Here is a 27,671-nt window from a genome sequence, read left to right on the forward strand (position 1 = left end):
TTTGTTTGTTTTTGTTTTTGTTTTGTATTTAAACAATCTATAATTTATCATCAAGAGCGAAGCTTACCATGTTCTTAAGCAATTAGTTAACACATTCCCTAGGCCCTGCTTCAAGCTCTTTGAGGATGGTGTCTATGTCTTACTTTTTTCTGTACTCCTGATGCCTAGCCGAGTGCATGAACCACTGTGGGTTTTTAATAACTGTTCAGCAAATGGATGAATAAATAAATGAATGAATGATAATCATTTGCTGGAACCCATGCCTGGACTTTGAGAGAAGTAGGATCAGTGTTTTATCTTATGGAACTAACCATTTCCAAGGAAGGGCGATGGGCAAGATGTGAGAAACAGCAAAACCAGCAAGATGTCTGCACACGGAAACTGTAGGAAAACAATGATGTTGAGAAGTGCAGAAATGAGGAGACATAAGGCAGCATTGGAGGCAAGTGGCTGTGGCAGGTTTGCTGCGCCTGGGGAGTTTTGAGCTGCATTTTGAAGAAGGTGGGGAGGCTATTTCTAGGCAGGAGGCAGGCTGCAGTAGAAAACATCTGATGAAAAAACGTGGTCTGCAAGACAGCTGGGAGTCACCATGGCTGAAGGGCCTGTGTGTGAGGAGCCCGCTGCCCAGCCTGCTTGAAGGTGCTCATAAAGTAGGAGCTCAAGTCAAAAGCAAAAATTCAGGACCTTAAAGGTGGGATTGGAATTCGAATTGGACACCACAGGGAGCAGCTCTGAACTATGTAGACACAGCTTAATGTAAACATACCCAAAGAACAAAATAATAGAGTGTGCTTCCTAAAATATCACAACACGTAAATCAACTCACATTTCATCATTCTAATGCATTAAGAATAGCTAAGGGCAGTATTTGGTGATTCCCTCATTTTTCAAAAATGTGCCCACACTCTCCCTCCTAGTGATTTATACTGTTGTGGGTCCCTTTCTTGCTGACTTTGGCACCATCCTTTCTTCAAATAATGCAGTCTGATCTTTGCATGGCTCTCACTCCTAACCTCTTTATCATGCTGACCCCCAGTCTATGGAAATGCTTATTTGGTTTCCTCTCCGAAGTTAATGGAGGCAACTGTGTCCACATCTCTGTGGTGTCCATTAAGTCCCTGCTTAGGCCCTCATTCTCTATGTTTTTGGCTCCTTCCCGTCATTCTGACTCATATTTCCCAAACCCCTGACTCATGCTGCTTTCTCTCTCTTATGCAACATTTTAATCTCTGCAATGTTCTTTTCATAATTTGATAACTTACCACGACATGGACATTCAGTATGTTTTCATGGGCGAATGTTTTCTGTACCTTAAATGCTCTAGGTGACCATGTAGACTTTGCTGCTTTAGGTTTAAAGAATAATTTAGAACTACTTTTCAAATAATACACCACTGACAAGGGATGAGAACATACTGAAATAGGAGGAAGGGACTAAAGTGATTTTGCATCTGTCACTGTCCAGGTGATCTTGGAACATGGCATCAAGTCTTTTTCTCTGTTCCCCCATCTGTAAAATAGGCTATCCATTCTTACTGATGCATGGATTTTTTTTTTTTTTAATTCAGAGTCTTGAAAATATATCTTTTTGTTTCCAGACTGTACACTTTTATAGTAAAGCAGCCACACCTTTCCTAGTTCTGTGAGGAGCACTGTGCATGCTTTGTGAGTATTACTTGATGGCTCTGTCCTTTGAGCTCCTGTGGTTAAAGCAAAGGCAGTGGTTAAATTCAAGTTGCTGTTTCTTCATCTGTATGGATTTATAATCTTATATCTTCGGCAACCATATTAATTTAACCTCATAAATGGAGTAAAGGTAGAAAAAAGGGGTCAGGGATTCATGTTTGCTGTGAGAAGGAGCTACTTTATTCCTAGCCTCTTCCCTTCTGTTCCCTTCCGTCTCCCCATCTTTCCTTCTCACTTTCTCTCTCTCTCTCTTTCTTTCTTTCTTACTATCTTTTCTCTCCTCTCTCCTTCCTTCCTCCCTCCCCCATCTCTCTTTTTTTCTTTCACATTCTTAACAATTTAGATAGATACTTATCTGCTCATCCTTTCTAGTGACAGAACAATAAATTAGTTCCCAGCACTTTTTTTACTTTATAAAACTTTTTAAATGAAAGGAACTCATTGGGTAAGGCTCTTCTTGTTATTTTGGGTCTTTGTTTTATTTTTCGGTATAATCTTGCAAAGTAGGAGCTATCTCAATAAGTGCTGAGAGCATTGCTGTTTTACTACTTCCTCATCCATTCATGGCTCTTAGTAATCATAATGGGAGTATTTAAGACAGTAAATTATATTGCTTAAGCTTTGACTAGGAAGGAGGTGTGGATATTTTATATAACTTCATATACAAATCTATTAAAATTCTAAAATTAACTGGGATAAAAATAGATATTAGCAATAAACATCTATTATTTGATTAGAAAATCTGATCTGTGATCCTCTGATTTAATCCTGATGACAGCTTTGTGGAATAAGTGGTCGCATCATGCACAATTTATGGAAGAGGCAGGAGGACATCACTGAAACGAAGATTCATGAGGTGACCTACCCACAATCACACAGAGTAGCAATTCAAATGACAGATTTCCATTTTGCCCCTAAGTTTAGGTCTCCATAAAGACTTATTTCCTAAGAGCTCTGAATAGCAGACCTTTAACTGTAGTTTTATGTATGTATATATATTTAATTTTTCTTAGAAGAAAAGAGAGGGTCCTTCATCTGTAGTGCCTTGATTCCTCCCTTGTGTCTTTCTTCCACATTAGAATAACATTCACAGCTCTCCAAGTCTTCTGTTTCCCTCCCCAGTCCTTAGCCAATTATCAACAATTTTTGTCAAAGACTTTCTATTTCCCTTGCTGCTTCTTTCATAGTACTGGAATCAGATTTATCTGGGCTAAATGCCCAGTTCTAGTTAGCTTTTCACCCTTCTGAAATTAACAGCTAGAATTCACCCAAGCTAAGCAGTTCTAGTGGAGAAAATAAATACTGATATTAAGTAACAAAAGAGAACTGTCTTCATCTATGGCCAGCAGTAGATTTATAGTTCTAGATTCTTATCTGTTCTGGCAAAAAGGACTGTTAATAATTTGGTGTGCTTTAAATGATAAACAAAAATATCACCAAAATCAACAAACATCAGCCTCCCTGATAGTTCATTTCTTTGTTTTATAGAGTGGTGAATCCAGTGCCCTGGAAGTCCCTGTCACTGCACTGCGTTCTCTCAGAACCTTGAAACATGCTGCTCTCATATGGAAAAATCATGCGACATGTACTTGGAGTTTCTTTTCCAGCAATGATGATTGATTTGCACTGCAGATCGACCTTTTCTCACCCAGTCTCCTTTGTGGCTAGTGGTGTTCATTTGCAAGACGATGGGATGAGGTTACACATACAGTTCATGAACAAGGGGGAGAAAACCAAGTGGCACACAAGGTCAGTTCAACTTGTGACTCATCTTTACTACACACAGACCAAAGGCACCAATTGCTCATAGGCTAAAACAGAACCAGCAAGGAAACAAAGGCCTTAATTATTCTTCAGCTCTTTTTGCACACTGGCAAAGTGAAGCTTAATGCTTTCAGAATCTTCAGGAAAAACATTTTCTACTGATAAATGATTGCTAATCGTTAAGAGTGTTCTCTGGCATCTTTGTGAATGTGTCATTCCCAGCTAAACTTCCTTTTTTACTTCTTTTTTTTTTTTTTTAATTTTATTTATTTGAGAGAGAGAGAGCAAGAGAGAGATGGAAAGGATGAGTGGGGGTGGGGCAGAGGGAGAAGCAGACTCCCTGCAGAGCAGGACCCTGGGATCATGACCCAAGCTGAAGGCAGTCGCTTGACCAACTGAGCCACACAGGTACCCCCTTTTTTTACTTCTTAAACTTAATTATCCATTACAAATATGTTTGGGGAAAGGCGACCTTGGTATTTGGAGTGATATTATAACCAGTCATCAATCCACAACCTTATGGAGGTAGGACTGTATTTTGAAACAAGTAGCGTCATTAACCTTTGCTTAAATATTGAATTAAAGATGGTCTGTGTGAAAGTTGAAGCCGAGTCTACACGAGCTGGGGACCAGCTTCCAACCTGAAGGCCTTCACAGGAATTATGATCCCATCTTATTACGGGAGACCTCTGAACTGACAGTTAGTTTCTGGTGCCTTACACCTCTTTGCCTTATTCCTCCCAACCACCTTCCATCCCCAGCTCCAGATCAAACCCCTGGAGAGTGATGAACTGAATGGACACTACATTCAGCGGAGTCCACCAGGCCCTGCCTAAGCACTGGAACTTGATTTCTGGCCCCCTCCCCGAGCCTTGCAGCCAGATTAGTCAGTCTCCCTAGCCCAAAGCACACACATTCTTGGCTTACTCCTTCAGGCCAATCATCGCTTGAGGTCGCACAAGCCCCTGGCTATGGCAATGCCAATTATAACAAGCATGGCTTGGTGACCTCCTAATTGTATGAAACCAATTACATTATACTTGTTGTTCATTCAACAATAAACAGCTTTTGTGCCCACTAAATTGGGGCCCACTACTAAATTTGCTGAGTGTAATTTGGCAATACTTCTCCAAATCATTAACTGCTTAAGGCTTTTTAAATAAAGCATATCTTTGTGCTTCTTGCCTTCAGAGCATGTTACCTCCTTGTGTATATTTTCCTACCCATTTCATTACATCTTACTTATGATGTTTCTGCACAATGTTTCCCCATATGCCTCAGGGCCCTTTTGTTTTTCTGAATTCCAAATGAAGCTGAGGTAGGATGAAGGAGGGGTGGAACTCACCAAACTTGCACTAAATTCCTTTCTCTCTCTTTTTTCTTTCTCTTTTTGATTCAAAATTCCAGCACAATGAAAAGCAATGAAAGGATAAATATGTGAGTAAATCTAAATGAATACGGACTGTATAAAACAAGAATAGGAAGGTCTTTTGGGATTTATAACATATTTATAATTAAAATACATGAGAATAGTAAGTTGGCAGGAAGAAAATAGAGTTTAAGTACTTGGCGGTCCTTGCATCATTAGGGAAGAGGTAAAACTACTAATTTATTTTAGACTTTGATAAATCAAGGGTGCATGTTAAGTAGCCCCTAGGGGGAAAAAAACCTAAGGGAACAGTAAAAGCCGAAAAATACAAATCTAATATGGGGGAGAAAGGAATAATATAAACTGGTCCATTATTTTAGAGAGAAGGCAAGAGAGGAAAGAAAAGGAAACTAAAATATGCAGAACAAATAGAAGACAAATAGTAAAATGGCAGTTTAAACCTAATCATAGCAATAGTTGCATTAATGTAAACAGATTAAATGCTCTTGCTAAAACCCCAAATTCTCAGATTGATTACAAAAGCAAAACCCAAATATGCTGTTTCAGGAGAAACAATGTAAGGATGGAAAGAAAAGATAGGTTAAAGAAAAAAGATTACTATGCCAACACTAATCAAAAGAAAGTTGGCTTTGTAATATCAGTATCAGACAAAGTTGACCTTATGGGAAAAAAAAGGATTACTAGAGAATAAAAAATACTATGTAACGATAAAAGTTTTGGTTTACCAAGAAAATACAGAAATTCAGAATTTAACTACAGTTAATCACACAGCCTCCATATAGACAAAGCACAGACAGGCAAACCTAAAGGGAAAATGAATACATGCAATTACACTAAGAAATTTTAACATACCTCTCCTGGTAACCAAATGAAAAAATGTATTTTCAGAAATGAATAGAAAATATGAATAACATGATTAAAAACTCCGAACTACTTGACATAATATAGAACACTGTATAGAATATATAACCTATTCGAGCACTGAGAGAATTTTTTTTTTTTAAAGATTTTATTTAGTTATTTGACAGAGAGCAATCACAAGTAAATGGAGAGGCAGGCAGAGAGAGAGAGGGAATCAGGCTCCCTGCTGAGCAGAGAGCCCGATGCGGGACTCGATCCCAGGACCCCGAGATCATGACCTGAGCCGAAGGCAGCGGCTCAACCCACTGAGCCACCCAGGTGCCCCGTCGAGCACTGAGAGAATGTTAAAAGAAAATAATTATATGCTAGCCTTAAGGAAAGTCTATAAATACATTTCAAAAATTATAATATACAGATTTTTGTTCCCTCGCTACACTGCATATATGATGGAAATGACAATGACAATGACAATGACAAAACTAGAAAAATCCCCTTCTTTCAGAAAAGAGGACCTACACTTCCAAACAACCAATGGTACACGGAAGATAAAACTGAAATTTGAGACGTTAAACTGAATGAAATGAAAATATCCTGTATGAAACCTTGTGGGGAAAAAATGCCAGCCCTTAAGAAGGAGTAGAGCTCCTCCTACTCTCATTACATCTCCTTCTCTTTGTCCCCACTCTATTCAACTTACAATGAAGATTTTCAATTTTCTGAGATTTGTATTTTAGATAGTCGAAAGTGAACTTGAGGGATTTGAAGGGCCACTTAGATAAGAAAGAAAAAGTCTTGAACTTGTCTTTTCAAAGGCAGAACTAGAATAAATGGGTAGAAATTTAAGGAACGCAGATTTTAGATTGGGGTTAAGAGAAGAATATGGTCATTGGACTCTTTAATATATTAGGAAGTAGCGAGGTGCCTATGACCAGAAATACACAAATGGTGCGCTGTGGATCTCAGTAGCAGGTGGCGATTTGACCAGTCATCTGTGTTGAAAAATGATGCTAAGGTGCTGCATGCGAATATGGCTGAATGTTAATTTCTGAAACTGGATGATGCATGTTCAATGTTCATTGTATTGTACATTGAATTCTGAGTTTGAAAATGTTACTTAAGGGAGCCTGGGTAGCTCAGTTGGTTAAGCATCTGCCTTTGGCTCAGGTCATGATCTGAGGGTCTTGGGTCACCTGACGGTCATGGGCTCAGCGTCTTGGGATCAAATCCCACATTGGGTTCCCTGCTCTGCAGGGAGCCCGCTTCTCCTTCTGCCTCTCTCTCTTTATCTCTCATGAATAAATAAAGTCTTAAAAAAAGAGAAAGAAAATATTAATTAAAAAGTTGAAAAACAGGGCACCTGGGTAGTGCCTAGTTGGTTAAACTTCGGACTCTTGGTTTTGGCTCAAGTCATGATCTCAGGATTCTGAGATCAACTCCGCGTCTCGCTCCGTTTGGAGCCTGCTTGTCCCTCTCCCTCTGCCCCTCCCACAGTTCTCCCTCTGTCGAATAAATAAATAAAGCTTTTAAAAAACAATTGAAAAACAGGGGTGCCTGGAAGGCTCAGTCAGTTAAGCGCCTGCCTTTGGCTCAGGTCATGATCTTAGTGTCCTGGGATCAAGCCCTACATCATCAGGCTCCCTGCTCAGTGGAAAGTCTGTGTCTTCCTCTTACTCTCCCTCTGTGTTCTCTTTCTCTCAAATAAATAAATTAAGTCTTAAAAAATTGAAAAACAGTTGCTGTCTCCACCCAAATAGAGAAGGTTGTAAGGATTCAACAAAATGAATGAATATCTCTACATTCTCTCATTTGACACATGATGCACATACATATATCTTTGTACTGTTGTGATGTTTACTTTTATACCTTCATAATTTATCCTCTAACATCTGAAAACCTTGCTTTATGATAAAGTATAGCAAGGAAAGATCTTACCTTAAGTGGTTATTTATTTTATCCCTCTTCCTTGAGCAACGTGGCAGTTAAAAACTAGACTTCTTATTCCTTGTTCTGTATGAATGATTTTTTTCAGGAAGGAAGACTCTGCAGCTTTCATCATATTAAGGCATAAGGTTATTCAGTGACTAAAATGTTAAATTTGAACAACTATCAGCTTATGTCCAAATCTTTCATATACCATTTTTTTAAAAAGATTTTATTTATTTATTTGACAGATAGAGATCACAAGTAGGCAGAGAAGCAGGCAGAGGGAGAGGAGGAAGCAGACTCCCTGCTGAGCAGAGAGCCCGATGTGGGGCTCGATCCCAGGACCCTGGGATCATGACCTGAGCCAAAGGCAGAGGCTTTAACCCACTGAACCACCCAGGCACTCCCTTTCATATACCATTAAACCAAGAGAGATTTAACTTTTGGTTTTGTCTCAAATGGACACTATGGTTGCCATTTTCCCCAAGTTATTCATGAATTTGCATGCATATTTGAATTTAGTTTGCTGATAAATTGTGTTTGACATATGTAGGCTATGGGATATCCCCCATCCGTCTATATTAAAACGCTTTCAGTGTTGTGAGGTAATACCATTCAAGTAAGTCCTCTGAGTTCAAGGAGTACCTAAAGGCAATAGGGAACTAAAGAAAATACTGTTCAATGAAACTATTGACCCTGTGAGTGTTTCAATCCTAAAGATTTCTCAAGCTAACATATAAAATAGTCTTTCATTTTTAAATGAATTGGGGGGCATTTTACCTTATATTTCCATCAGAGGCAAAATTATGTTTGGACTCGACATTGTCTGTGCTCGCTTCAGCAGCACATGTACTAGAATTGGAATGATACATAGAAGATTAATATGGCCCCTGCATAAGGATGGCTCTCAAATTCGTGGACTATATGTTCTCTGAGATCTCTTTCAGTTTTCAAAATCTGAAATTAAAGCTCATTTTACTGAATTCCTGAATGCTGTTGTAAAAATTGCTCATTTTCCAGCTCTTACCTCTTCTTCCCTCTCTACCTTAAAATACTGGATCCTGGGAAACCTGAAAAACATCCTCTTGCCTTTTGGGGACCATGATCATATGTCTCTATTTCTTCTTCCCTTCTTTTTCTTTTTAAAAAGATTTTATTTATTTATTTGATGGAGAGAGACACAGTGAGAGAGGAAACCCAAGGAGGAGGAGTGGGAGAGGGAGAAGCAGCCCCCTGCCAAGCAGGACCCTGGGATCATGACTGGAGCCCAAGGCAGATGCTTAACGACTGAGCCACACAGGCACCACTTCTTTTTCATTTTTCAGCAGTGGTTTCTGATCTGTAGAATCAAAAGAGGGTCTAAAAATGGACTAATCTTTCAGGATTAAATGGCTCTGTTAGTAGAGTGGGATGAATAGAAAGTTCTCTTCAGTGTTTAAATGCACTACTATGTACCTGCAAAGTTACACACTTTCAGGAATTTAGAGTTGCTTAAAGCCTGTTTGGCAGCATAAACTAGAAAAAAAATCTCATGGGGAAACATGCCCTGTACACATGTTTCTATGTCTGTAGAATACAAAGGAAGATGGACCTTTGCCAATTATACAGTTGATACATTAAAGGTAAATGCCAAACTAAGTCTTTAAGGAGATTTCTTAGCATGCATAAACATAGAAGAAAAAAAAGACTATGTTCTTAGATCTGATATATGTGTGTGTGTGTGCGTGTGTGTATACAGTGTTACTGTGTGTTACAGTGTTACAGTGTTACTGTATGGAGCATATCCATAGAGTCTATCATATTCCAAGTTTTCGGTTTAGAAGAAAATGGAAAAATTGAGCAATTCATATTGTTAATTTTAAAATTAGCCTGGAATTATTTTTCCCTAGAAATGTAATAATTTGTTTATGGAGACCTTTAAATTAAAATCTTTGGCTTCAGGCATGTGTGTGGTTAAGGGGGATGACTGTGAGGTGGCCAGAGAGGTGTAGGGATCTCTTTCAGAACTGCAACAATCATACTATTTTCTCACTGCACACAATTTTAAAATTCTAAATTTTTTTACTTGAGATCATTTCTTTAGTTTCTTGTGCTACCTTTTTTCTAACCTTATTACACCAAGAATTTATTATACCAAGAATCGATGGGAGGACTTGTCGATCTTTTTAGAAAGTCTGAGAACCACAAAATAACTTTTTTTTTCTTCTGCAACTCACTGACAGAATGCTATGAACTGTAATTGAGACAGAAGAGTGGGAAGATCACGGGATTTAGCATCACTGATCTCAGTTCAAACCCAAGCAACACCACATTTTAGGTGTCTGTTCAGGCCAAGTTCTTTAACCTTTCCAAGTTGCATTGACAAAGTCTGTAAAGAAAAGATAATATCGATTTCATAATATTATTGTGACTACTAACTGAAATAAGACACCTCTCAAATGGTACCTGCTTGACACTAAGTGCTCGCGAAATTGTACTTAACACGTTGTGAAATGGCTGTAAGTTGGTGCACATCAGGTTGGTATTACTGTTGTCTGCAGAGTGAAGGAAGCAAGAAACTGCAGAAAGTCAGGTCTTTCAGTATAATTTGCTATTCATTTGTATATAATTCCCATCTCATCTTCGCTTCCTTGCCCCATGTCATATTTTGAATGTGGTCTGTTATGACTGAAATCCAAACGGGAAGAACATCACAGCTTTGACTGACTTCCCTTCCTTAGCTGTATTCCAGATGAACAGATAGGAGAATAGGCCAAATCAGCCTTTCTTTTTAAAAGCTATTTCTTATTAGGGAAGTTGCAAACATTCAAACAAAAGAGATATGACAAGGCAAAAAGAAAAACATAGCATCTTTTGTATTTCATAATATTTTGCCATATGAAAGGACAGTTAATAACTATAGGACCCCCTTCATAGCAATGGAGTATTAACGTTTATAAAGACTACTTGGCAAACATAGCTCCATTAGAACCTATAGGAACTCTGAGAAAGAACTTTTGTGTGAACAAGTTCCAACTGTGAAAAAGTTATGAAGATACAAATTTCAGCAGCAATTTTTATTATATTGGCTATGTCAAGGACATTATGGTCATCATCTTTCAAGGCAGTGATGAAGTTAGAAATCAGAACTAAAGGACAGATGGGGAGTATTTTCGAATGTAGTGGAAATAACTACATTTAGAGTTAGGACAAGTATTTCCGCTTGTTTATTCATAAGGACAAGACTCTAAGATAAAAACATCGATGTCTGACTTTTTGAATGAGCAGGGGTCTCCACAAAACAGAGTGGAAGATAAAGATGGCAAGGGCACCCTGCTGAGCTCCCAAAGGGTACACAGGAAGATCACAGAACTGGGCCATAGCACTCACAAACCACTGTGGACATAGCAGGGCCAAAGACCTATCCAAGGCGGTTGACTTTCTAGAGAAAGCAAATTTGTCGCTACTGCTCTTTCTTAACAAGGAAATAGCTGTCCCAAAGTCCGCTGGACAAGCTGCTTTCTGTAGTGATCTTACATTGACCAAAGGAACTTGGGAAAAGAAGCGCAAAGAAGGTGGGACCGAGCTGAACATTGAAAAGGAATCTTTGTGCTTCTTTTCCTAGTGAAGGTGTGTCCTTCGCACTTTATCTGGTTCAGGGTCCTAAACACATTTTGCTCCAACTACCAATTCCTGGCATTCTTCGTTAGGAAACCAGCTGCTGAATAACCCTAGGTACACATCAGTGGCCTATATAAATTTTATGGCCCCAATTTGTTGAAGGTACCAACTGAGCTCTCCATTGGGTCTGATGCATAAATTCTAGCACCGTTAAATTACAACATGGCAAAGCATAATAAATAACACTCAATGCTTCCATAGTATTTATACAATTGTTATTATATTTTTTACAAGACTAAGAAATGCCATGCCAAATACGGTGAGCGTGTAGAACTTCTTGTAGCTTCTACAAATTCTGTGTTGAATTTTACTCTCAAATTAGTCTTCCAATAAGTTTTAGTACGAGCTTTAAGATGGAACAAACCTCAAGTAGTAAAAATCCTTTAAGAATTACAGTTATATTCTGGGTGGATAAAATCATAATGACCTAGAACAATGCACTAAATGCTGAGTGAATTTTAATGCTGATGTTTTACACTTTCCTTTGAGCTATGATATTTTCCCCACTGCATTTTGTTTGGTTAAAAATGTGATCTGGGCTATTTTTAGAATAAAATTCATACTTAATTTGCCTCTGTAGCACTAAGTAGAGAATAAAACCTGTCCTAATTACCTACAATGAAATTATCTAACTGGACTAACAAAGTTAGGATTCAGAAATGTTTTGAAAGTAAATGATGTGTTTCCCTCCTCTGTGACCAAAGAGAGTGGACTTAATTTAGATTTGCAGAAGTTTCATGTTTGTTTAGGATATCTTTCACTTGGTGCAGATGAAAACTCATTATGTCATTTTCCAGTGTCTTCAGGATGAAATCCAAACTTTCTAAATGTGATATGCAAGGCCCTTCATGATTTGATCCTTGCTTACCACCATGTACTACACATTGAATCATACAAAACACTTACTCCCTTCTTCTGTCTTTTCTTTAGGACTTTCATAAGGGCTATTCTCTCTGCATGGAACATTCTTTTTCCTTCTGTCCTTCCCTTCCCCCATTTGTTAAAGGCTAATTCCCACAACCTCCTTAGAATGAAGCCTGGTGTCACCTTCTCTGGGAAGTCTTTAAAATGAAACTCAAAATGTCACATTGTAATTACAGTCCCCTCCCTCTTAGACTGTGAGCTTTTCAGGGTGGGCATTACAAGCATTTTTATCTTTGTATTCTCAGCACCTACTGTGCTTTGCACACACTAGTTACTCAGGCTTCTTGAGTAGTCTTACAGCTATAAAGATATTTAGTGGTCTTGTGCCATCTCCCAAACTGTAATTAAAAAAGCAAGTGTCAAAATTTCTTTTCCCCGTCTTATCCCCAAATCCAGCATAAAACAATAAAGTAAATCTAGGCAACTAATACATCATCCCCAGAAGACCCCACTTTTAAGGAGAAGTATAGGCATTACTACTGCTTATGGAGTGTTTTAGAATTGAAACTTAAATAGATCAATGAACAGAACAGGTGTTTTACCTTTGCAAAATTCTAGCTGTTGGATAAGTCTTAAACACACACACACACACACACACACACACACACACACACACTATCATGACTTAGTGAAGTGATATCTAAATCCAGTTAAAATTCTTTTGGATTATTTCATAAGGTAAACTATATATTCTTATGTTTTTAAGTTCTTGCTTTATCAGCTTAGCCGTCCAGCTGTACTCCCAAATAGCCCTTCTAAAGCCCTCCTCCCCTTTTTGTACTCCATTTAAATTCTCATTTTTTAAAATTCTCATTTTTAATTAAGTAGCTGTTAACTAGGAAATGCATTTCCCCTAGCCATGTTGGGAGAACCTTTTGCTCTCCTCTCTTTGTAACCAGATTATTCCTTGGTTCATGCTTATATGCAAAATGGATGGTAGGGGACTTACTGGGGCAAGTGGGCCTTTGTAATTACCTCTTGCCATAATTTCCTGTAATTGTAAACCTTGTTATAATCAGGGCATGACTCTGCCTAGGCTACATTCATTGCATTTCACAGCATCACAGCCTTAACCATATTAGAAATAAAAGCAATTCCTGTTAAAGGTCTATGTTCAGACATAGTTTATGGTTAGAGACTTACTCTATATTCCTTCTGCCATATATTATGACTAATGATCATTCTACAGTTTAATGGATGTGAACACAAGGCAGAAAGGCTGATTGTTCGTAAGATCACTTAAGGGCTTGTTTAGCTTCTAATTGGTTATTTCATGGGACATAGGAGCTGAAATTACACCTAAATATTATTAATTGACTATTTTATGTTTACCTTTATAATATCTATGAATAAATACATTGATAAACAATATTATAAACTGTTTATCCTACTTGGAGTGGAACTTGTTTAGAATGGTCTTTGACTCAGAATCTGACTCATCACCTATGTGCAAAATAGGTGTCTGTTAGAAATGACTTTAAACAAATTTTTATGATCCAGAAAATAGTCCTTGTGGATCAAACTCTTTTTATGCTTATTAGAATTGTTATTTTATGTACAGTACTTGAAAGTTAATTTCACTCATTTCATTCTGAGGAACTTATTCACTTTACAAGAAGTTGGATCTGCCCCCCTGTCCCATCCCAGCCCTATTAAGATGATTTAACACATTTACCCATATGTGCACACTTATGTTTCCTCTCTAATCCTACAACTTTTTGGAGGTAGCATTTTTAGTATATCACTCTTTGCTCAAAATCTTTTCCCAAGTTATGACATTACTAAATCTAAATGGCTTAACTAAGAATTCAGGATTCATACAAACTATGCCCCTGTTTCCCTAAGCATTATTCTGCATATAGGGCATCTACCCAGCAAAGCCTGCCTTTTCTCTTCTCAGGATTATTTATATACAGCTCATCTGTCATGATCCAGATTACATTCACTGCCTCTGAAAAACCTGTTATGGCCCTTGATTGTTGCAAGCAATCCCTCCTCTGGACTCCCACCACTGCTTTTACCATTGACTCCATGGGGACTGAGGCTCTCAACCAAAGTTTTTTTTTTTAAGATTTTATTTATTTATTAGACAGATAGAGAGCACAAGTAGGCAGAATGGCAGGCAGAGGGAGTGGGAGAAGCAGGCTCTCCACTGAGCAGGGAGCCCAGTGCAGGACTCCATCCCAGGACCCTGAGATCACGACCTGAGCTGAAGGCAACTGCTTAACCAGCTGAGCCACCCAGGAGCCCCTCAACTAAAGTTTTGTTGACCTTAATTGTTAAGCTAATTATTTGTATCATTTAATTTTTTAAAAATCCAACCTTACCTTATGCCTGGAAAGTCCTTGCAAGAAAGTGGATATGTCTAGGCATCTAGTACAGTTTGGATACATAGTAAGTGAATACAAGGATGCATGAGTTGATGAATAAATGACTAAAAATTTAACAAACAAATGCATGAATGGTGCAGATGTCAGAGTATACATGAGAAAATATATCCTAAATTTACATGAACAACTTAGGGTCTGGAGAGGGAAAGGTGGAGTTCTTTAAAGCCAAGTCTCCTGATATTTAAATGATCTTTTAAAGTAGTGGATCCAGCAAGAATGGCCAGAAATAGGCTTTTTTTAGTTCCATATTCCCTCAGTTGAGCCCTGCATGTTTGGGGATTTAAGATCAGCATGAACTTGTGGCGACAACTGGCCACACAATGTCCCCCTTTCCTTCTACCCAAGGAGGGATTGTGACCTCATTCTCTGAGAAGTGGATTTCCTCCAAAGCATTCAAGAACTATCTCCCTGAAATACTAAATGAAATGCAAAATGGGTGCAGGATATGACCAGTTTTGCTCAGAGAGCATGCATAAGTTCTGGGGGGGAAGTCATTGCTGAGTTTTATAATTTTTTTCTTTAAAACCTTTGAAAAAAAGAGATCAACTCTGGTTTCAGTTTAATTTAAAAAAAAAAAAAGAAAAGAAAAAGAAAAAAACCTACATGGCCACTTCTTCAAATTTGTTCCAGATGGATTTAGTCATAGAATGATTGATTATCCACTCAATGTGAGCTATGTGGTTAAGCTCAGAAACCTACAACAAACTGGTTTGGAGCTGTGTTTCATGGTAAATGGCAGAAAGGATAATCCTTAAGCTGTCATTTTAGAGTTAATGATGAGGAAAGAGGAATTTAGTGGGGCTACTTATGTCAAGAGAATGTATTAGCAAATGGATGGTTGAATATGAAGAAATCTTATGAGTATAATACTTTTTTTGTTATTTTTTTTTCTTCTCTGGACTTCACGGTAAGGGGAACCAGGGCTGCCAGTCAGAGCTGGTTCCCAGCTCTGACTGGCAGCCCCCTTGAAGGCTTCCCCAGCTCTTACTGCCTGCTTCGGGGACCAGACCCAGCTCCCCAGGATGCTCCAGGCCTGAGACCAGATGCTGGCCTCTACCTGGAAGCTGAGGCATTCATTTATCTTAGCCTACTCAGTAGGCTCACAGAAGCTTTTATTATTGGTATCAGAGACACGTGGGCAAATCTGGAAACGAATGCTGGGGAGAGTGAACCAAAGAGATACCATACTGCATTCTACACAGAGCTGTAACATGCACTTTAAAAGGCGATTTAACAACATTTCATTTTAAGGAAAAAAAAAAAAACACAAACTTCCTTTGGATTTTAATTACTCCTTTTAATAGCTGCCTTAGCCTTTTATCTATTCTTTCCATCTGGTTAATTTACAATTTAGCTACTAGAATATTCTTTTAGAAGAGACTGGATGTGGCTGGTGGTTTTCTCTACCTGCCGCCATTTGATTTTACACGTTCTCCTATATGTTCAATTTTTTTGGTTTCCATCTTCGCTGATTTTTCTATTTTTGCTCATACATCTTTTCTCTTATCTTCTTTCCCTCAGAGGGATCTTCTATTCATTATTGTCTCCTTGTTGAAAAACAAGTCACTATTCCTGCCTCTTAATCAAGATACCTACTCCTTAGAATCCTTTGAAAATCCATGTTGGATTTTATGGCTTCTGAATTTCTAAGTCTTATGTAACATATTTATGGTAACTTAAGTTATGCTCAGCACATGTCTCCTAATAGACATTTGAGGCAAAACAAAAGATGTAAACAAGTGTAAACATAAAAATGACAGTTCAAGGCACGGGTTTTTGACTAGGCTGAAGAAAGAAAAATGTGACCAAAACAGAATAGAGGTTTCTATGGGAGAGATGGAAAACATTTTCCATGACTCCCCAACAAACACACGAATATCACAGATGTCTAGGACAAAGTTAACATGAAGCAAGAAGAATTTTTATTAAATTTATTCTATGTAACAGAACTATAGGTGTATGCTAATCTGCAAGAATAAAGGTAGTTGTTCTGTTTGCTTGTAAAGTTTTGGTTTCATGGATATTGTTTACTTATAGAGTAGATTAAAGGGGTTTTTAATTATGGAGTTTCAGAATCGAAGGACATAGTCGTAATTAGTTAGGAGTGGTTTTGGAGAAGACTGGTAGTGTTTTAGAAGTTCCAACTCCATGAAGGAGAGAAGGGTGCATTCATTCAGAAGGAGCTGTCAGAAAAGCGAGGTTGTTACACGGTACTCTGCCTACTTCAACCACACCCATCAGGCTATGTATCTGAATGAGTCATCTGGTCTCCTGCACTGCTGGGGAGGTGGGTGCATTTTGCTTTTTAACTCCTATTCTCCTTTTCAATACTGTTCAAAGTTCTAGATTTAACTCTAAATGTTTGGGCTGGAATCAATGGAGGGGGAACTTTCATTACAGATTGTGGTAGGCAGCTTCCAACATGGCTCCCTAGGATGCCAGACTTCTGGCATTCATACCGTTGAATGTGGACTGGATCTTGTGACTTGTTTCTAATGAACGGAATATGGCAAAAGAGTTGGGTTGTCACTTTCATGATTATGTCACAAAAGACTGTGACTTCAGTCTTAGTAGCATTCTCTCTCCCTTGCCCCCTCAATTGCTTACTCTGATGAAGAAGATTGCCGTGCTGTAAGATGGCCTATGGAGAGTTAGTTATATGTGGCAAGGAGTTGAAGGAGGAAGGACTCATGACCAACAGAGGCAGGAAGTAAATCCTGCCAACAACCACTAGTGAGGGAGCTAAGAAGTGGATCTTTCTCAGTGAAGCCTAGAGGTGATGTCAGCCTTGTGAAAGACCCAAAGCCAGGGGATCCAGCTAAGCCACATCTCAATTCCTGACCCAGAAAAAATGTGAGATAATAAGGGTTTGTTGTTTCAAGCCGCTGAGTTTTAGGGTAATTTGTTCTGTGGCCACAAATAACTAGCGTGTAAACTTCCTTATGGTTTCTATGTGATGGATAATAATGCATACACTCAGGAAAGACTGGTAACTTCGGTTGTAAACCTAGTTTGAGTCTGAGGTTGCAAATATCCCCAAATGTGAAATGAACAGACTTGTAGAACTTAAACAGATTGCTCTTTGCTGAAAGGTACTTAGGAAGGCAGGAAACCTTAACTGAAGGCAGGAAATCTTAATTCAGAATCAAGAAAATAATACAGAGCCTTTAAAGTTTAGTGTTAGCACCTTTACATATTAAAGCAGTTTATATTAATACATGCAAAAAATTATATTTACTGTGCACCAAAATAAAAATAACTCCTTTCTCTGCTGGGATTGAAATGGAGTCCTGGGCTATGACATGAACCACAATAATTACCCCTGTCAGTGCCTGCGGAAAAGACTGCCGTGATCAAGCTTTAAAGCTTCAGTGATTTGGTCCAGACTTAAACAACCAGTACTAGGTGTGAACTGTTTTGTCAATAAAGCTTCACGTCTTTAGAACTCTCTGGTTTTTTTTGTTTGTTTGTTTCCGAGTAATTAATGCTATTATAATCACAGAATGCACCTGCATTCTTCCCAGGGCAGATTTTAACTTGTTCTGGTATGTTTTCCTGGTAAAAATACCATCTAAAAGGCACTGAAGGACTCCTATCGATACGAGCAGTTTTAAAGGCCAGGCCCGTAGCAATCAAGAGTCACAAAGCTACCATACTTCGAAAGCTTATAACCGAGACAAAGTGCACTCTCTTTACCTCTCTCTTAATTTCTCTCTCATTCCTTTAAAATTGTTTTGAGTAAGAGCTGGGAAGGACAACTTCTTAATTTTAACAGCTGAGAAAACTGAGGCCCAGAGAGGCTAACCAGCTTAATACAGTCAGAGTCACTTAGGGGAAGACCCAGATGGGAACCTTTGTCTCTTGCTGAGTTTCCTGGGGTTTCTGCCACACTTTGCTGCCAAAGATTACTTTCCGGGATCCTCCTGAGCATTCAAGCATAAAAACATTCCACTACAGGAGAAAATTCTGTTCATTAGTAAGCAAAGGAAATATCTATGTATTACAGCTGTAGCTTTAACAATGGAATTTAACGTGGGAGAAAATGAGTACTGACCAGAGGAGAAAAAGATCTTTTTGAAAAAACAAATGAACAAACAAAACTCACCACATGCAAATTATCCCAATTATACCACATTTTGCTAAAGGCAGAGAATAGAGGATGAAGAATCACTAGACATACCAGCTTCCTAGTGGGAAGCACAAACTTTCAACTACTGGAAGACAGGTTCTGTATATATATCCACAAAATCTGGGGGCTTTATAGAAATGTGAAATCTCAGGTCTCATCCCACACCTACTGAATCCAAATCTTCATTTTAATGGGCTCCCCAGGTAATTCGTGTTGCATTGAAGTTTGAGAAGCACTGGTCTATCACACACAGCATACAGAAGACTCTCAAAAACATATTACACAATTGAATCGCAAATGTAAAGCCTCCACTAGCCAATTTTGTAAAAACAGTTAAACTGATTTATTCAAGTCACCCTTCTTCCTTTTTCTCTTCTTCATAAGGTTCTTTTTTGAGGAAAATATGCATTTACACATATGAACATAAGTGGAAAGTTGGTAATTGTAATACTGTTGGATGAGATACTTCAGTAGAACATATTTTCGATTAGTGTAGTCTACACTTGCTCATTGCCCTTAAAGCGTCTATCTTGCTCTCCTTTTTTCTCCCTTCCAGTTCCATTCTACATCTCTTTTTTACTGTCCCCCATTCTTCTTACAGTTGCTCCTGACTCCCAGGGTAAGAGGAGATTCCTGGAAGAGAAGGTTATGGCTCAGCTGTTTGCCTTCTCTTGCTTTTTTTCTCCACAAATGTGTGAATACGGTCTTGGCCTCTACCCTAACAGGTATTTATTCACTGAATTTTTTTTTTTCTTTTTCCCTAGGTGATTGATTTTCATCCTGAGTGGTATGTGGTGATTGCAGGTAGTGCTGGGGGGAGAGTGTCACTGTTACTTGAGTCTCTCAGCAGAAGAGCTAGGGAGGTCCCATAACAGGCTTCACCATTTCACCCTAATAATATTTGGTATATATATTTACAATCAGTTAATGAGCAAGCCACACTTAAGTCATGAATTTTCAGCAACTGCTGTTACTTAGTTGGGATCTTTGTGGATAAGAGGTTCACTCAACTGTCACAGCAAAGAGAAATTATTTCTTCTCCTTTACGGGAAAGTGGTGTTTTCTTTCTGCTGAGTAGTGGAATTGACATACCAATGATGTGTCATTTTTAAGAAAAATTTGTAAATGTAGCTCTCCAAATCAAGTACAAAGACATGGTCTGAACTTGAATCTGCCCTGATTCTTCTTTCCTAACTTGAGAACTACACTGAGTAATTAGCAGGTAGTTTTACCCACTTCTCAGGACCTTTATTTGATTTGTTTAAGCTCTTGAGAAAATTCAAAACACTATTTGAATTTTGATCAGATAATTCATGCAATCCTCCTTGTTGAGGTCTTCCTTATTTTCTCCTGTCACTATAAACTGTTCCCTTAGTATGAGACAAAAAACTGTATTTCACCAAGAAAAACCATGTATTTTACCAAGAAAAACCATGTTATGACTCTGTAATACTTTTGGTAATGTGTAATTCTGCCTACTCCTGACTTGGGTAGTATAACCAGATTTCCAACAATTCTTTAAAACTTTCTATTAGAACCCTAATACTGTTTGTCACTGGGTTTTTACACTGGCAACCAAATAGCCCAAGGTCTTCTAATAGAGAAGTATTCTGTTGGTCTGTTTGGGATTTTAACCATCTGTGACAGCTTGGTTTATTGAAAACTATGGCTCTGGCATGCTTACACAATCCATTTTCCTGCTTAAATTGAAAAATCAATGAAAAGATTTTTTTTAGTTTTCTTAGAGTTGAACTCTAATTTACAATGGTTTTGTTATTTAACATTTTTTTTTTTTTTTTGAATGAGCTGTTCATCAAATAATCTTTCCTGGTATTTCAGAACTATCATTAGCTGCTTAAATTGCACCATGATTAAGTTTCCTTCTTTCATTTAGCTTCTTTTTTTTTAATCATTAGCTTATTTATTTATTTATTTTTCAATCACTGAAGAAGGAAGGTCATGCAACTGAAGTTCAGAACAAAGCCCTGCAACTTTACCAGCTTGTGTGGGAGGACTCCACCCCCCCCCCCCCCCCCCGCCGCCCCCCGCTCTGGCTTCTTCCCTGGATTAGGGTTCTTCTGATATGCCAGGTCATGAACTATTTTTACAAAAAAGACCCACAGCTTTTACTGGGAAGTTTAATTAATCATGAATGACTGGAATTTTCTGCCTTGCTTGTTGAGTGGACTTTTATTCTGGGCTACCTTCTGACTATATAATTTACGGAAGTCTGAAGAATGAAAGAGCATAGGGATTCAGTGTCACACCCAAATAAGCTATTTTTTAATCTGTTCTATGAGGTTCTACCTAAAAAGTTTATTTTGTTAAAAATTCTCTTGCTCATTGTAGAATACAGAGTCAGGATGGAGTCCAGATAAATCTCCAAGAAGGATTAGTGAAGAAATGACCAGGGTGCTGTAGAAGTGTAAGACAACAGGGCCTTAGAGGTCACCCCTAATACTTTTAGTTTTATTCTGTTGACCCTGTCTCTACTCCATCTAACAAAATTACTTGTTGATTAAATAATGCAGTAGTTGTCCAAGGTGTCCTGTTCCCCTATGGTAGGTAAACACATGAATTTAGAAAGCAGTTTCCAATTTCGATTTTACAGAAATAATGAGAATCATTTTAGAAACTTTATCAGCTTTGATTGGTTTGATTTGGATACATGTTAATTTTCTACCAAAAATGACTTGCCTCACACATGTCTGTGCATGTGCCTGTATATGGGTATGAACCTGAGTAGGTGTATGTGTGAGTACATGTGTAGGGGTGGGAGTAAATCCAAGCTAGGTGAAAACGAGGGCCTTGAGCCTGCAGAGGCAGATTTCTGAGGTGTCTTTTAACAACTTCTTTTAGAATGTCCTTTCCTCTTTTAGATGAGGTGTCTTCTGATACCACAAACTGCTCAGGAAAAAACACGGATAAGGAGAGAAAACCATCTTATATAACATTCTCTCTTCAGGCTTCAAATTATGAAATGCGGTGATTAGAAAAAAATTCATCAGTGGGTTTAGTTAAAGTTAAACAATGCCAGGTATGTCAACTGCTCCTGTATTTTGGGAGAATAATTAGAGTTGAACTAATTCTCTAAGAAGCCTCTTCAACAACAGTTTGAAGGATTCAACAGCAAACTCTGAAATACAGATATACTGCTCTTCATAATTAAATGAGTAAAAATTTGGTAATTTTTGGTAGAAAAATTATTTTTTACTACTATTTGGTTAAAAAAAAAAAACCCTGAGATATCTAAGGTTTTTTTTTGTTGTTGTTGTTGTTTGTTTTGTTTTGTTTTTTACCAAATAGTAAAAATGTCAACCACAATTTAATGGCATGCTCATCTGTGACTATAGGTATGACAGGAGAACTTTGCTGCAAAATATTTCACAAGTAAAATCTAACTAATCACCATAGAACAAAAAAAATCTTCCTTAATTCAGATTGTGATAGACCTGGTTTCCAGGGAGGACACTGAATAGAATTCTGTGAGTTGTTTCCCATTTTGGATCATGTTCTACACCTCTACTCAAGGGAGTGGGGTATATTCCTTACAACACACATAGCTGTTTAGGGAGCAAAATTTGTTTCATTACATTTGCTGGAACTTTTTGGGATTTAACAATATGCACAGTGGTAGTTCCAAATTCCCATGATGATTCTTATTTTACCTGGACATACCTAAAAGCTATACATGCAGTTTTTGCAGATGACTCTGATTCCATTTCCTACTTGACACTCTTACTTCATCTACAGTTCAAGTATAAGCTAGTTATTAGCTCCCAAGGGGCCCTCAGTAAGCTGGGTTCTTTCTTCCTGGGTCCCTGGGATCCATGGAGTTTCTTCTTACCTCCCAAGCAATTCAGGTCTTCCTACCTTGGGAACAGAAATGCACTTCTTTAAGTCACCTACACCCAACTAAGTGATTATCCTAGACTCTACCCTTCAGCATTTGAACAAAGCTGACTTGAAAAGGATAATTTCTGGCTAGTAGTTGAGGAAAATGACCAATATGGATTGCTCTGAACCTTTCTTATTTTAGAGCTTTAGCAAGTGCCTTGAGCTTGTTCACAACATCAGAGAATTTATGTATTTTCTAACATTCCCCTCAAACAACCATATTTTCATTATTCATCATTAGATTTCTGAGGAATTATATATTTGATACAAAGAGGCATTCACAATTTAAATGACTTTTCAGAAAGTAAAAAAGAATCTAGTATTTCCAATTAGTAGTTTTGCTCTAGGGATAATAGAAACCTGTTTATTCACCAACGTTTATTAAAACAATCTAGGATATAAAGAATAGACTTTATAGCTCCTTTCAAGCTGCTTAAGCTTAAAATGGGAACAAGGTATCTAAGACCCCAATTATTAATGAGAAATTTGATAACATATATAGTTGGGAAATATATCTTATATGCATTTGGTACTTAATAGCTCATTTACAAGGATGGTTTTAGAACTCAGAGTAAACTATAAGCCTGAGCTCTCTGATGCTTAAAAACCATTCATTTATTCAATTAGACACACACACGTGCACAAAAAAAAAAAAAACAAAACACATTTGCTTAGTGTCTATTCAGTAATAAATAAAACAGGACACAGTTCAGGAAGATATTTAGACAAAGTTGGAGGAACATACTAGTATTTTGCTAGGGAGTTACTGAAGATGGCACTGGTCATAGATGTTTGCTGTGCAGCTCAGCATCAAGTGTACTTTCTGTTTAAGTTTTCCTCCACCTACCGCTTTGCCTTTCCTCATTGGCCTTCCTATCAGCAGCTCACTGTCTCTGGGGACTGTCCTGAGAAACCATTCCAGGGTAGAAGAAACAATGCTGATTCTCACCTATTCTGCTTGGCTACACTGATTGTTACTTCCTCTACTGTTTGGATTTTAATTTCCTTATGAAGCCTCTCAACTTCCTCTCATCATTCTCTTTTAAACAGTCCATTCTAGGGGTGCCTGGGTGGCTCAGTGGTTAAGTGCCTGCCTTCAGCTCAGGTCATGATCCTAGGGTCCTAGGATTGAGCCCTGCATCAGGCTCTCTGCTCAGCAGTGCCCCCTGCTAGTGCTTGAGCTCTGTCAAGTAAATGAATAGAATCTCTTTTTTAAAAAATGGACTTTTCCAGGGAGGAACCGAACTTTTATTCTTTTTTTTTTTTAATTAAATTGATTTATTTATTTTCAGAAAAACAGTATTCATTATTTTTTCACCACACCCAGTGCTCCATGCAATCTGTGCCCTCTATAATACCCACCACCTGGTACCCCAACCTCCCACCACCACCACCCCCCCCCCGCCACTTTAAACCCCTCAGATTGTTTTTCTTGACCACATTTCTGGGGACATCTTTTTTTCTGTCCAAATATAGATTTCAGAAAATTGGAAGGATACCTGTATTACAAACTGGTGACACTTTTAGCAGTTCGCTATGTACTTCTTGTGAAGTCCTGTGTGTTACTTTGCTGGACTATATTGTTGGTTTCTTTTATTGCTTTTTGTTCACTGAAGGGTTGATGATGCCAAATTCTCTAAGAACAATGAGCACTTCTTCCTTCTATCTTGATTTTATCAAAGTGCCCACAATAGATAGTAGTTCTCAAACTGGATTGTGTTCATTGAGCATTAGCTGAATGGGTTTGTGTTCTATTTGATCAGTTTCACTCATGGTATTGCTTGGTTACCCTTCACTAGGACAGATGCACAATTATTTGAAAAGTAGGTCAAGGTTTAAAAATTGATTTTGCTTAAATCTTAAGTTTTTCAGTCTATTTAATACACATTTACATAACATTGGTTCACTGTCTCTCCCTCCTTTGAATCTGTAGGCATATGAAATTGACAGCAATAAGCTATCCATGCTGCTGCTGATATCTTGCCACTCAGCCTTCCTTTCATGTCATTTCTTCACTTCATCTTTATTAAATGTTTACAAATCAGTTAGGTTCAAACTACAAGCCTGAAATTGTGGCTAAATGCTTGCAATGACAGCTGCAGTTTTCTGCCAATATTTGAATGCAGTTTTCTTGATCAGTTTTGTTTTTGAGTGTGCAATTTGCAGATACCTCCTGGAAAAAGAAGCATGCTAATGGATTTCAGATGTGGTGTGAATTACTTATTTGTACATTCGTGCAAAATCAAACACATTTGGGACAAGTTTTGTTTATTCTTTGGTTTCAAAGAACAGAATTGTGCCAGTAATTCAGCAAGTGTAAAGGCAATCCCTACAAAAGGGGCAACTGGTTGATTTCAAAGAATACAGTTTGAAACTTTCTGCTGGAGAAAGAAATAATGAGCCAGCAACCAGTGCACATTCCTGAAGTTACCCAGGCTTGCAATCCTACTCTCATCTGCTTCCTTTTGCTGCTACGGGGAGAGAGAAATTCATTCCACAGATTAAGTGTTAACTAGTTGTTTTCTGTTTTTTTTTTCTTTTTTAAAGATTTTATTTATTTATTTGCAGAGAGAGATATTCACAAGTAGGCAGAGAGGTAGGCAGAGAGAGAGAGAGGGGGAAGCAGGCTCCCTGATGTGGGGCTCTATCCCAGGATGCTGAGATCATGACTTGAGTTGAAGGCAGAGGCTTAACCCACTGAGCCACCTAGGCACCCCAGTGTTGACTAATTTTAACAAGGATCTCATCTTTGATGAGAAGTAAATCTTTGATCAAGTTTAGTATATGTGCTGCCGAAGCGAGCACACTTTGATCAAGTTTAAATAGAACAGAAGACACCATGGGAACACTCTTAAGTAGAGCGAGATGTCAGCTGGGCATCCAGTAGTGGAAGGATCTCCTATCACTTTGGTAAATTGGTAAATGAAAGATGCTTTAAGGCCAAACTCAGAGTCAACCTCCTCATTTGTGACTCTGAATGAACTAAACCTCAAGACAGCATTAACTCATCTTGCCAGTTTGTGCTGTGAGCATAAGGGGGATGCCTATAGAAGGTGTAAGCATCTCTTAGCACCAACCATTACCACAGCCAGAGCAGAACTTAGAGTTTCACTGGCAGTTCAAGACTGTTATGGTATTTCACATTTGCAGGTTTTATAGAGAAATGCACAGTCTCTTGTTTTCTTCTTTAGATGCTTCCTTTTCACTCTAGACTACACATATCATACCCTACTAACTAGAACTCATCATCACTCATGTTTAGGAATCAGAGTCCTGGTGATGACAATAAGAAAGGTGAGAGAAGTAAATCAAATATTCTCTCCTAGAAACAGAATATATATTTTTGATAGTTTCTTTTTCCTACTTCACATTTTCCCACGTGTGAGGGGACCGTGATAACCACTACACTATGGAAACTACACTTTCCCATGTAAAGTATTATGACTTGACCTCTGATTTTTGTAGCTGAATTTAATTTTCTGAAGTTAAGATTAAGTTGGGGCATTGATTCTCAAACTTGAACACACATCAAAATCACAGGATTGTTAAAACACAGATTGTTGAGCATCGTTCCCCAGAGTCTCTGATTCATAGGTCTGATGGGGTCCAGGAATTAGCATTTCTAATAAATTACTGGATGATGCTAATGCTTCCAGTCTAGGGACCACACGCTATGGAAGGTAGTTATACAGCCTAGTCTTTTGTGTGCAGAAGTGTGATCATACTGACCTCTTTCATTCTTTCCCATCAAATAGTTGCCATTTAATTTTTATGAAGAAATTTTAAGGACACTTCTTGAGTCCTTATACATATACCTATACACATTGTTCACAATTGTATATTAGAAATATTTCTTTTTTTAAGATTTATTTATTTATTTGCGGGAGAGTGAGACAGTACATGTGCATGAGGAAGGGGGAGGAGCTGAGGGAGAGGGAGAGAAGAGAATGTCAAGCAGATTCCCCACTGAGTCTGGAGCCTGTAGTGGGGCTTGATCTCATGACCCTGACATCATGCCTGAACTGAAACCAAGAGTCCAACTTAACCAACTGAGCCACCTAGGCGCCTGTATTAGAAATGTCTTAAATTAACTAGGCATTCAGTGACTATAGTAATTTGGAAAAGTAAATTATGAAACTGTGCTAGATTTTTCAGGAGAAAATCAGTCAATTCCATTGCACTGCATCAGCTTATTTAGGAAGTTATTAAGTTATCCCAAAAACTCGACTCCCATTTATTTACATGGCTTTGGAGAATTTTTAGATACTCAAAGGCAATTAACAACTAAAAGCAATGAAAAGCAGTAAGCAAGCTAAATACCCATTTTCCTTTCTGCTTGAAGTATTTGTTTCTGTTAATATCATAATTTACTCAATTATAGTCTTCCTTTTGCAAAATACCTATTTTCTAAGATCAGAGTTCTTCACTGGGTTGTATAATTATACGTAACAAAAATTGGGCTTCCTCACAAAACTAACCAAAACAAAGAGAAACCCTAGTGACATTCGTTGAGGATCCAAAAAAGAAAAAAACCCCAAAAAGATAAGTGTTTGAAAGCTCTTTTGTTATGACAATGCCAGGTATGTTAAGCCACTTGATTATACTATAATTTATAAGTCCTCTTTTGTATATGAGATCATATAAGTTTCAAATGAAAGAAGTCAAAGAAAGACGTTCCTAGCATCTGAGAATCTGTACAAGTTAGTTCAAGTTTCTCTTTTTAAAAGTACATGTATAGATAATAACTTCTTTCCTTTTCAAAATAGTATTTTAGTTATCCTTATGTTTATAAAGAAATGTGCAAAAGATAATAGGTGATCCCCAACAATGCAGAGCTTTTTAAACCCTGAGCATAATTTTTTTTTGTTGTTCCTTTAAGCTTTACAAAAAGGCAATTTTTTCTCTTTGGCTTTTTAGTTGCTCTTGAATCACAGACAACAGTGATAAAAATGAAATCATTTAAAATACAGCTAAATTTTTTTTTCAGTTTGACAAAATTTTATAGTTGAAGCATGATATTTAATTTGGCTGTGTGGTACATTTTTTTC

At 37.9% G+C, this 27,671-nt stretch overlaps 1 protein-coding gene and 1 non-coding gene across 5 annotated transcripts in view; one reads left to right on the top strand and one right to left on the bottom strand.

Annotated features, from left to right (window-relative positions):
• The window catches only part of EFEMP1 (EGF containing fibulin extracellular matrix protein 1), a 60,814-nt gene that overhangs the window by 21,706 nt on the left and 11,437 nt on the right, over positions 1–27,671 (bottom strand). The window lies entirely within an intron of this gene.
• Positions 8,452–8,558, top strand: LOC116596649. The gene has a single exon (XR_004288237.1). It is a non-coding gene; the product is annotated as a U6 spliceosomal RNA (small nuclear RNA).

Source organism: Mustela erminea, chromosome 7 (assembly GCF_009829155.1).
Source record: "Mustela erminea isolate mMusErm1 chromosome 7, mMusErm1.Pri, whole genome shotgun sequence".
Classification (NCBI taxonomy): Eukaryota; Metazoa; Chordata; class Mammalia; order Carnivora; family Mustelidae; genus Mustela; species Mustela erminea.